Source organism: Ptychodera flava, chromosome 7 (genome assembly GCF_041260155.1).
Source record: "Ptychodera flava strain L36383 chromosome 7, AS_Pfla_20210202, whole genome shotgun sequence".
Classification (NCBI taxonomy): Eukaryota; Metazoa; Hemichordata; class Enteropneusta; family Ptychoderidae; genus Ptychodera; species Ptychodera flava.
The window spans coordinates 34,383,674-34,395,550 of record NC_091934.1 but is presented as its reverse complement, the minus strand read 5'-3'; positions in this window follow the sequence as shown (position 1 = coordinate 34,395,550).

The window sequence follows — 11,877 nt, the reverse complement described above, 5'->3', positions numbered from 1 at the left end:
TTTGGGGTCCGAACATTTTGTGATGATTTTTCCCTAAATTTTGACCAAAACATGGAGTTTATGATTAGTACTGTGCACCTGGTCCAAAATTTTAAAAAGAATCGCAGAAAAATGCATAAAAATTGATAAAATGTGTCACTTTAGTTTTGGCGGGAAAAATTACAGCACTTAAATGGTTAAGTAGGACATTGTCCGTTGTGTTGTATAAGGTAGTTTGAAGTGCCCCATCTATTGAAAGCACAGGAACTATAACTTTTGATGGTTGTTTTCTGTTTTTGTTTTGTTTTTTTTGTTTTTTTTGTTTGTTTGTTTTTACCAACAAAGTCTAGTGGAACATACCCTATAAGACCTTCAACATCACGTAAACAGGATGTCCTTGGCATTTATATTGGCCTTCCCCTTTTATTTTTCAAAACCCCATCTTTTCTCCCTTCAATTTCCCTACCCTCATATCTGAAAGGGGGCAAGGCCCAGCCCATGAAAAGTAAACAAAAAACAAGGTAACAGAATGAAACACAGCAATGCCACATCTGATTTGAATAATCAGCATAATATTGAAACTAGGGCAGCAAAATTATGCTGGTTGGGTCTGTGATACAATTAGACTATTTAAGGTAGAACGCGCCTCGGGGACAGTCAGACTTTCAAATTACTATAATTCGTTTCTGATCTACCATTTGCGGGGAGGGGGCTCATTTTAAAGCTTTTGGAGAAAAAACTTTCACCATCTTAATTGTTCGAAAATCTAAACTTTATTTTTTTACTCATAGAGTGAACACAGAAATGGTGGCCATTTTGAATTTCAAATATCGCAAAATATTTGGTAATTTGTTTCGCGAGTTCCAAACTTTGCACGGTGACCCCCAATTTTTTTTGTTGATTTGGTAAGAGAATGGTTGAAAGTTTCATTGAGGAAAGTTTGAGCAAAAGTTTAAGTCTTTCACTCTTGATTCGCATACTATCTTAAGGTAATGTTTTGAATCAACATATCGTACTAGGGGGCCAATTTTCAATAATACGTAATACTCTTTATATACTTTTAATTACGCTCAAATGCTCGGCTAAATCCGGCGTGGAGCAACACAAACTCTTCAAAAATGATACACAGGTTTACATGAGGCTACTGTAAATGTCGTCTGTCCAGTGTACTAAACTTTCCTGACGTGCCATTAAGGTAGAATGCGCCTCGGAGACAGATATTTGGACTCTCAAACTTTCCCAATTCTTTTCTGATCTACCACTTGTGGGGGCTCATTTTAAAGCTCTTGATGTAAGAAAATGTTTAACCGACTTACTTTCTAGAATCGAAAGTTCTAATTTTCTCCATGTTTGTTTGTGCGTGCGTGCGTGCGTGTTTGTTTATTTGCTATGTATGATTATTTCCATATACAATAAATAACCAAATAGAGTTGACTTTGTTTTCATGTCACTTTCTAAATAAAGAACTATATTTATTTGTTTTTGTTTGTTTGTTATTTTTTTTTACAAGTATAGTCAATAAATGATACTTTAAAAAATATGTAATACAATCCCACATATGAATAAACCATACCCCGCCTTTGCCATGAGGAGTAAGCACTCAGTGTGTGTCCACCACTCTCTCTAAATATTTACCCCTCTTAGAAAGGGTGAACACAAAACTATTTTTGGTTCTTCATTGTATACGGAAGTAATCATACCTAACAGAAACAAACACGCATTAACAAACAAAGAGGGATCCAGAATTCCTTGTGCTCAAAGTTGCAATGACACTGATAAACAGCATGTACCTTTGCTCATATAAGTAGAGGGACACATGCGCTCTGCTTTGCTCATGATAGAACTAATGAAGTTACGTCGTTTAATTTTTTTATCTACGTAGAGGTACATGTCAAGTACCAGACGACAGCTCTACAAAACTAAAAAACTGAGTGCGCGAGAGTTTGATATTAAATTTTACTGTCAGTTCATGGTTGATTTCACCCTTACACAATCATGGTTTGGCCCGAATCTCTCGTTTTCAATGAGAAATGTGGATCTGTTCACATGGAGTCGGGTTGGACATGTTACGGAAGAATTGATATTTTACTCAACCAAGAAAAGCTCTGTTAGCAGTAACTGTTTGTGTATTTTCTATTTTTAGGGTTTGTAAAAATACGATTTCTTGTTGTACAACCAACATCATGTTGTTCCACTGCCTATACATGTGCAACTGGTTTTAGTCTGAAGTAGAATGTATTGGTCATGAATCGATCGATGATAATCGTAAGCCATTGATGTTGTCAGCAAGGCTGTCGTCCAAGACCAGGTATGGCGCGCACATTGTACTGTCACTCACACACCACGCTGAAACATCACGCAAAACGCCAAATACAACGGGATCGTAAAACTTGTTTTCAATAAAGACGAACATGCTGGTAGAGTAAGGTTACTGATTTGTATTTACAAAACGGGAACTCAGCGCGAGTTACAAATTCAGCTCTCTAATATAGAGTCTCTCAGAGTAAATTTCTTTCCTCATTTATAACAATAAATGTCTACTTTCTAATGCAATCTGCATTTAGGCCATTTAAAGAAAATTCTTTGTTTGCCGTCCATGAAATTTTGTCGTCCATGGAATTTTGAAAAACCTACCAGCCAGCCAAGGAAAAAAAAACAAACAGAGACAAAAAACACAAGTGTATGAACATTACCTCCATTTATATTTGGTTTCTTTTGGAAAAATAATATTTTTATTTTTAATAGTGTTAACGTTGTGTTTGTTTTCTAAAGTTTCTCCGAAAACCTACCGGCACGCGGACTGAAAACAAAGAATTTTATTTAGAGCGCCTTACTCTGGAGCCCTTTCTCATTATGCTTCTGCATACTTACATAATGACGGTAACGCGTTGAAACATCATACAACCAGATATGAACTGTAAATGCTCACGTGTTTCATTATATATTGCAGTTATGTGTAAATTTGAACCTTTGCCACATGTTTGCAACTTCATTGAAAGTATTATGATCAACATAATGCACAATATTCACCACAGATTAACTCTATAGGTCATTAAGTATTCAAATATGTAATTAGCTGAAATAACAATAATTAATTTCTTTGACTGCTGTCATTGTATCACCACTTTATATAGCAAGTGTAATTGCCTTTGGTCAAGTCCTTCAAACGATATATTCCAAACTTTGAAAGCTCATTATATGTGCAAACTACTAACATGAAAACTTAAGTGCGAAATGACTTCCAATATCGGTTTACCCTGGTATAATCATCAATGTACATAGCATGTTATGCCAACTTTGATCAAATAAATCCAAGTATATATCTCTAATTAGGAAAGTTCATTAAATACACAAATTAGGAATTGGCTGAAGCAAAAATGCTTAATGCCTTTCAATGTAAGCCTACATAATACCCTAGTATCTTTAATGTAAATAGCAAGATTCATCAATTTTGGTCATGTAAATTCAAATATATATCCCTAATTTCAAAAGTTCATTAAATATGCAAATTAGGAGCTGGATGAAGTAAAAATGCTTAATGACTTTCAATAATGTTGTATCATAGTATCTTTAATGTACATAGCAAGTTTCGTCAACTTTGGTCTAGTCAATACAGATAAATATCCCTGATTATGAAAGTTCATTAAATATGCAAATCAGGAATTGGCTGATGTAAAAATGTTTAATGACATTTAATAATGTTCTATCATAGTATATTTAATGTACATAGCCAGTTTCATCAACTTTGGTCTCGTCAATTCAGATAAATACCCCTAATTAGGAAAGTTCATAAAATATGCAAATTAGGAATTGGCTGATGTAAAAATGTTTAATGACATTTAATAATGTTCTATCATAGTATCTTTAATGTACATAGCAAGTTTCATCAATTTTGGTCATGTAACTTCAAATATCCTTAATTTCAAAAGGTCATTAAATATGCAAATTGGGATTTGGATGAAGTAAAAATGCTGAATGACTTTCAATAATGTTAAGTCATAGTATCTTCAATATGCGTACCAAGTTTCGTCAATTTTGATCGAGTAAATTCAGATATATACTCCTAATTAGGAAATTTCATTAAATATGCATATTAGTAATTATCTTTCACATCACCCCTTAATATCTTTCAAAGCTGATATATCTTGGTGTGATCAACATTTGTAGCGAATCTCATCAAATTGTGTGCAGTCGTTGTCAATATATATCAGTTTTTTCTAAAATCATTAATTATGCATATGAGCTTAAAGTAAGCAAGCCACACCCACCAAAAACTTATCAGTTCTTGCCATTTGCAAACTGAATCTATGTACCAGATTTGATTCTGATCTGATCAGCCGTTTTTGAGATATTGAGTACACAGACAGACAGACACACAGACAGACAGACACACACACAGACAGACACACAGACAGACAGACATCGCAGCAACATATGCTCACATGTGTCAACACGTGAGCAAAAAAGGCCTGAGAAACATCATTTCGCACCATAAAGCGGGCCGTGTCGTACAGGACCGGTACCGTGTCACTATTCCTTTGGTATTTCATCATTCTCTATAATGGGGCACCTCCATGAATGGGGCACTGAGGTAAAATGCGCCTGGGGATAGATATTCGGACTCTCAAACTTTTGCAATTCTTTTCGGGTCTATTTTAAAGCGCTGAGAGTAAGAAAACTTACCATCGTCTTAGTTTTTCGATAACATCATAAAATTTCTTTTTCTCCAGAGCGTAAGTATAAACACACAGGTAGCGGACATTTTCCATGTCAAAAGCGTTATGTAAATTAACTGTTATGTAATTTCTTTCTCTTGTACCGAATTTTGCACGGTGACCCTGATTGGTGTGGTGGAAAGTTTCACTGAGGAAAGTTTAAGCAAGTCGTTTACTTATAAGTGACTAAAGAGAGTCGAAAATCATCGTGTTTTTTAATGGGTTTTTTCTGCTTGTTTATTTCACTTTCCATTAAATAAAAAATTATATATGCAAACTTAAGATTGTATTGCGAGATAACGGTCGTTGTACGGTGATTGTATTGCTCGATAATGATCGTCTTACCGATGAGCGGCGTCTCGTCTCCGCTGTATTCCCCAGGCGTTGGACGGCGATATATCTCCCGGCTTGCCCACGGGTTGAATCATAGCTTAATGTACTCTGATTGAAATATCAACTGATCAGACAAACCAAACACTCATCTGCCATCCCCACCCTCTCCATCCCTCGCCATCCTACAGCCCCCCCCCCCTCAAATAATACGTCCCGTCAAATTGCAGAGTCGATAATTTGGCAGTTGTCGAAATGTTGACTTATGTGAACCTGTCAATATGATAATGTTTTCCGCAGATACCTAATGATTGCCAGATATTGCCCAGAAATTTATCTTTGTAAATTAGAATTTTTTCGGAAACTTCAAACGATGAAACTTTCATTGATGATACACCGGCCTCGTCACAGTAAGGTAAAAAAATCGAATAAAGTCTCTTCATAATTCTTATCGATTTTATTTCAATTATAGATACAGATATAGTTTTGGATTCTCTGGGACTCGCCTATACTACTGAAAGAAAAATGAGTTCCTCAAACATGTTGAAGATTGAAAAAGTGAATAACATTTATGTCATTATCCATGAACATGTGTGGGCTGAAGAACAATAAATTGACCTCTGTTAACCGCTGGAATATAAGCAATATTTTCCTTCAGTCATGTTCTATGGACAATTTGTTCTCAATCTACCCACATGATACGCCAGCAGAAGAAAGGTTCGCTTTCTTCGCACGGAGTCTGACAGCGTTGATATCAAAACGACTGGATCCCGGCACATGAACGCCCGGTAAGCATTTGTGAACACAAATTTGTAAGAGTTACTAAGGCGATAGTTTTGCGCATTGTAGTTTTCTTAGTCTTCAAGGAACATCTTATCTGTCAGCGAAAAATCAAACTCTCTAAAGTAACGTGTAATAGCGCAATAGTAGTAATCATAATGGTAGCCGCAAGGCCTTCAGTCGCATTTATTGATCGTACACAAACCGACTATAAATGTCACTCATCAGCCTGTGGTTGAATTGTTAAGTATGATTAAATTGCATTGTAACTTGAAGCTTCTTTCCGTAAAACTTTCTGCTTTTAGACTCTGATATTTCTTCGAAAGTTGAATGACAATCCGAAACATAATAAGACTCTCTCTCTCTCTCTCTCTCTCTCTCTCTCTCTCTCTCTCTCTCTCTCTCTCTCTCTCTCTCTCTCTCTCTCAGACACCTCTCTCTCTCTCTCTCAGACACCTCTCTCAAGTTAAAATCCATTCTTCTCTCTCTCAGACACCTCTCTCAAGTTAAAATCCATTCTTCTGTTGTGTTCGTTTTGAATTACACAATTTTAACACTTCTCCTGTTCCAAGCGGACTGGCATGACAGTCTACTGTCAGGTTCCCTGGTGACTGACACCGCATATTCACTAATACGTTTTGCACAGACATACGATTTGAATGCTGACTCCTACCACATGCTTATGTCAAAATCTGTCATAATCGTACCCTCTCACAAAACTCAACACAGGTATAATGTGACTCGACGTCGACATATGGTCGCCGTGTATGCAACGTTAAGTGGGCGACGTGACCTGTTCTAAATAGCTCAATTTCAGATAACTGATATGTTTGAACGCATAACGTAATTAAAATCATTTACCTTTGTTCAATGTGAATTTGCGTTTCAAAAACGTTCAAGGGAAAATTCTAAGCCAACACTACAGTATATTTTGCTTTCAAAAAGTGACAAAGAGTTGGCCTATGATATCAGTTATTATCGTTTTTATCAACGTGGTATTGCGATATTTTCAAACTATGGTCTCTTTGTTACAGATGGTTGGGCATGAGCAACCTTAGCTCTTGGGCTGATTACAGATATGATGTTGTGCTTATATCTGCCGTCAGGTTTTTCCAAATGGAAAAATAAAGGTGGAAGTCGCCTCGGGGACAGGTATTCAGACTGTCAAATTTCTACGGTCATGTCTTTTCTGGTCTATCGCTTGTGGAGGCGCATTTTGAAACTGTTGGAGTGAGTAAATTTTTCACGGTCTCGCTTTTGTGAAAATCAAAAAATTTATTTTTTTTTCCCTCTAGTACCAAAATTTACACGGCGACCCCATAATTTTTATTCTTGCTATGTTCAAAGAATGATCAAAATTACCATAAGAAGGCAAAACTATCCCGCTGTACTTTACTTTTGTATTCGACAATCTCACATTTCATCGTCTCAGCCCGCGCTCGCGATGCGCATGCGCTAAACAGTGGGGCTCGAATCCGCAAGGAAAGATATTAGACGTTTTGCAAGCGAATAATGCGGGACCCTTCGGCCAAGCCTGTTGTTTTGTAACTTAAACAAGAAGAGAATTATGTCTCTTTTCCGAGAAGTGAAATCGAGTCTACTTTACGTTAATTAGAAATGTGTGTACTGAGATGTTATCCCTTATCTGAGATTCCTTGATAGATCTCGCGATGTTTCCCGGAGACGCCGCCCATGTATAATTAAAAACATTTCGGTTAAATATTAATTGAAATCAAATATCATCGGTTGGCAATATCTACGATGAACGGGTCGATATTGAAATACAAATGATTAGAGGAAATTATGAAGTCGTACATGCACATTAAAGTAAATTGCGAATTAGTACTTTTATCGTGATGAGAAGTTTGAGTGGATTGCGGACTACAGCGAGTCTGCAGCTTATTGGTACTAGACTGTGAACTACAGTACAGCGAGTTTTTATTTCCATCGGTGAGAACCGGTTACGAGTGTATGGTGATTTATTCCGGGGACTAGTGTCGCTGGATTATTGTCCTTCGGAACAGCATACATCCGGGATCAATCAGTGGTACATTTCGACCGACCATAATTGAATTTTCCATAAAGGAAATCGAAATAAGGCTATTTTTAAGTTTTAAATGTTAAGGGGTGTCTTGATTATGCGCTTTTAGACCTATTTTCATAATGGGAAGTCACCAGTTGCTGGTTGGACACAGACTGGAATCTAAACGCTGACCTACAGCTTTTGTAAACCGCGTCACATTTTTTTCTAGAGCGTGACAATTTTCCCCATTCCTCGTGAAAATCGAAACTATAAATTTCTTTATGTTGTAAATTCAGACAACTGTGTTCAAGTTGAATTTCGAATACATGACGATCCTCGACGTTTCACTCGTTCACTCGTCGCGAAAAAAAAGATTTACGGTTTCTTTACGTTGCATTTCATTTCGAGGTGTAAAAACAGCATGATAATAAAACAAGGAAATGACCTTTGGAACGGAAAGGACCAGCATTTATTGTGCTACAATATTTCTGTGTAGTTTGGCTCTTATTCGGACCTGAAGAATGATGAGAAGATCCCGAGCAGTTGTCAATATAGAGAATTCAATTGTTCGCACCTCGAGGACATATATTCGGACTCTCAAACTTTTACAATTCTTTTCTGATATACCACTTATGGGGATTCATTTTAAAGCTCTTGATGTAAGAAAACGTTTCAATGTCTTAGTTTTTCGAAATTCGAAATTTTATTTTTTTTCTCCATATAGTTACCACAGGGATGGCGGTTTGAATTTCAAATATCGGTAAATCTTGGGTAATTTCCTTGTTTCTCTAGTACCAAAATGTGCACGGTGACCCCTGATTTTCATTCTTGATTTTGAAAGGGAATGATCGAAAGATTCCTTATTGAACGTTTGAGCAACGGTTGGAGCCTTTGAGCGCATATTACTTTAACATGAAATTCCGCAGCAAACAATTCATTTACGCCTTGCATTGTACTCCGTATGATTGAAAACCTCCACGACTTAAAAACACAATTTCGCGTGATTAGCGTAGGCATAGATAACAACACTATGAAAATATCACACAGAACTTTGTACTAAATTGTACTGTTTCCTTGTTTTGAATCGTAATCCGCTGAACGTCATTTCCGCTTACGCTAACGGATGACAGTAATTTTGTTTTTCTATAAAAAACAGGATTTCAACAACAGAAAAGTTCATTTAAAGTCAGCGAAACAACTCTTCGCCGCTGGCGTCCCATTTCGCTCCACTAATGATTTAGACATGTAAACTCTTGTCGGTTCTGTTGGGGAAAGAAAGTTGAGACAGGGGCATTATGAATTTTAATATTTAAACGCTGAGTACAGGATTTGAGGCAAATTTCAAAGTTTTATTTTTTTCTGATGACGAAAGTGTATTTGTTTTCGCTTGAAATTTTCGATCTTCTTACAAATTCATTTCAATAGTTTTTTTTGCCGGTCCCATGATGCATTGCACTCTAGCATATGCAAAGCGTACTTTACTCATAGAACTTTTTAGCCGTACGGTTTACTCAGGGTTCGCATAGAACAATATGGCAGGTGAAACCCTGACCTATATTTTCGTCGCCGATGGATACAAAATCAACGACGCATATTTTGGCAGTGTAAATTAGTGTCATTCTTGTATACCGATCTCTAACACAAATCCATTTGTTTTTGATGTTTTGAGTGTGTACACTGTGTTTGATACAGCTAGTACAGGAATGCACCGTGGGATAATTTGGAAAAGGTCAATAGACACTATTCCTGAAAATACCAAAATTGAGAAAAGTCTGTTAGCCTACATTCCCTCCATACTGCAGCATGTAATACAACATGGTATAACGTGTATAAAATATATTCCAAATTTATTCTCCGCTTCCATCTGAATATTTTCCCTTCTTTCCCGCTAAAACTCATTTTTTATGGAATTCATCGTTTTTCGGTTTTATCCATATTCCTTTCTGTTCTTTCAGGCCACTTTACTTGCTAATTAATGGTGTTGATCAAAATGACACCTGTTACAAAGAAGAACTACATAGCATATTTTTAGGACGATGTCTGTCGCACCACGGATGCTTGCCATGGCCCCAAGAGAAACATCTGTCTTTCTTGCGCCAAAATGTTAAAGTTCTGCAAAACGATTCTATCGTATGTTCATGCTGTGGGCTTTCCTGTGTGATCAGAGTTGCATATAAAAAGTGACAATGATAGTGATGCAGATACTGATGTAACAGATATTTTCAAAGTGTTATGATCACCTTGAATGTGTAGTATTTTATATGTAGTATTAATATCAATCAATCAAATTAAATTTGAGTTATTTTAATCAAATTAAATTTGAATTAATTGACTTCCAAAATTTCACACACAAAAAGGATCCATCAAATTAATAAATGTATGATTATTCGTCAGTCTGAATATATGTTGGTATCAACATTCCCATATCATTTTTCGAATGTTTGTTGCTGAAGGGACATGAGCTGTAATTTGTGGCAAGTTATTCTGCTTCTGTATATCAACTACCGTGTCTGACCCTAATCCCTTTGTCATGCTGAAATTTCCAGTATTCTTTTTGTCAACACAGCTTGTATGTGTGTAGTGATCATTTTTTACTTTTTACGAATGAATACTAGTCCGGACTTGAGTACAATTTTCAACAATAACGATGGAGATTATGCTCATATAGGTTGTTTTGATATGCTAAATACCTGGCATTAAAGTACAATTTAGGAATTCAATGCAGAAAGTGTAGGGAAACCACAAAACAAAAGTTCTGAAAAAATAGCCAAAAGATAAAGCTCATGGAGCTTTAATTGCTGCGTTAGCGACAAAAGATTCAAGTCATCGTGTAGGCTGTTGAGAACCAACTTAACTACTTAATAACACAGTCTGTTCATATATTTCGACGAAGTACCTGTTACAATAAAGGTTACCTCTCAACTCACTTGGATCACATTCTAACCGATTTTTCATGATGGAATAACCCGATTTTCCTTCCCCCTCCTCATAATAACTTAAAGCTCCCTTATTCTCGCATTAGAATCGAGTGTGACACTGTTTGTATTATCAACCTATTCAAGTTTTGGTGTTAATTATATCATGTTTACCTTAGGCCCTTGTCGACGTCGGTATTGTGTACAAAAAATCATAAATTTCAAGTTTACTCCTAGAAAGTATAGGATAATACACCTGATATAAAGATGACTACAGATTGCACTACAGATTATCATAAGCCTCGTCTTGACAGTAAGTTTCTCACCGACATTAATAAGTGAGTACCACAGGGAGTCGTCAATCATTGCATGCACTTCACTGTCCCTCCACAAAGGACTGTGCATGCACTTCACTTAACTTTACTATGTATAGAGCCGCATCGCACCTTTCAGGTCCCCGAAGAACTTGGTTCAGGACACGAGCTAGCCTGTGGAGACCTTTTTTCCGATTGTTCAACTCCCTTCATAGCTCACACTTCACAACAAACTCCGTGTCAAAAGTGTAGCTTTCAAAGCCCACGCCACCGTCAACCTGTGGCTTGATTTACAGCAACATACACGCCCCCGGTCATGTACACGGAGTAGTGATCTACTTTTGGTGGAGAGGCCGGCGCAAAATGACAGTCGAGTGACTGAGCGTGCCTTATCTCTCAGAGTTGTAGTAGCCTTAAGCAGACTTTCAAAGTGAACTATGAAAATCACATTCTTCTATCGGTTTTATCCTCCTATTCTTCTCATTTGTATGATATCATTGTGTGATTTTGTTTGATCGTTGATTTCTATAAAATCCAATCAACAGACACACAGTCCTCGCCCACGGAAATGGAACAAGGTTAAAGTATACATTGCTTTCGACGGGGAAGAGATTTATTGTATAGCTGGAGTGCTGAACCAATGTCGGTTACTAGTATTTGTGTGTACGATGAATAATCAAAATTGAAAACACCCAGGAAAATGGCAACGGTGAAATGCAGTAAAACAATTGAATGTCAGTACCATCTGATGCCGGATTACTATAAATAGATAAACCCACTCAAATATGTAAATTTACCGATGGACAATATTTAAGTGCCTG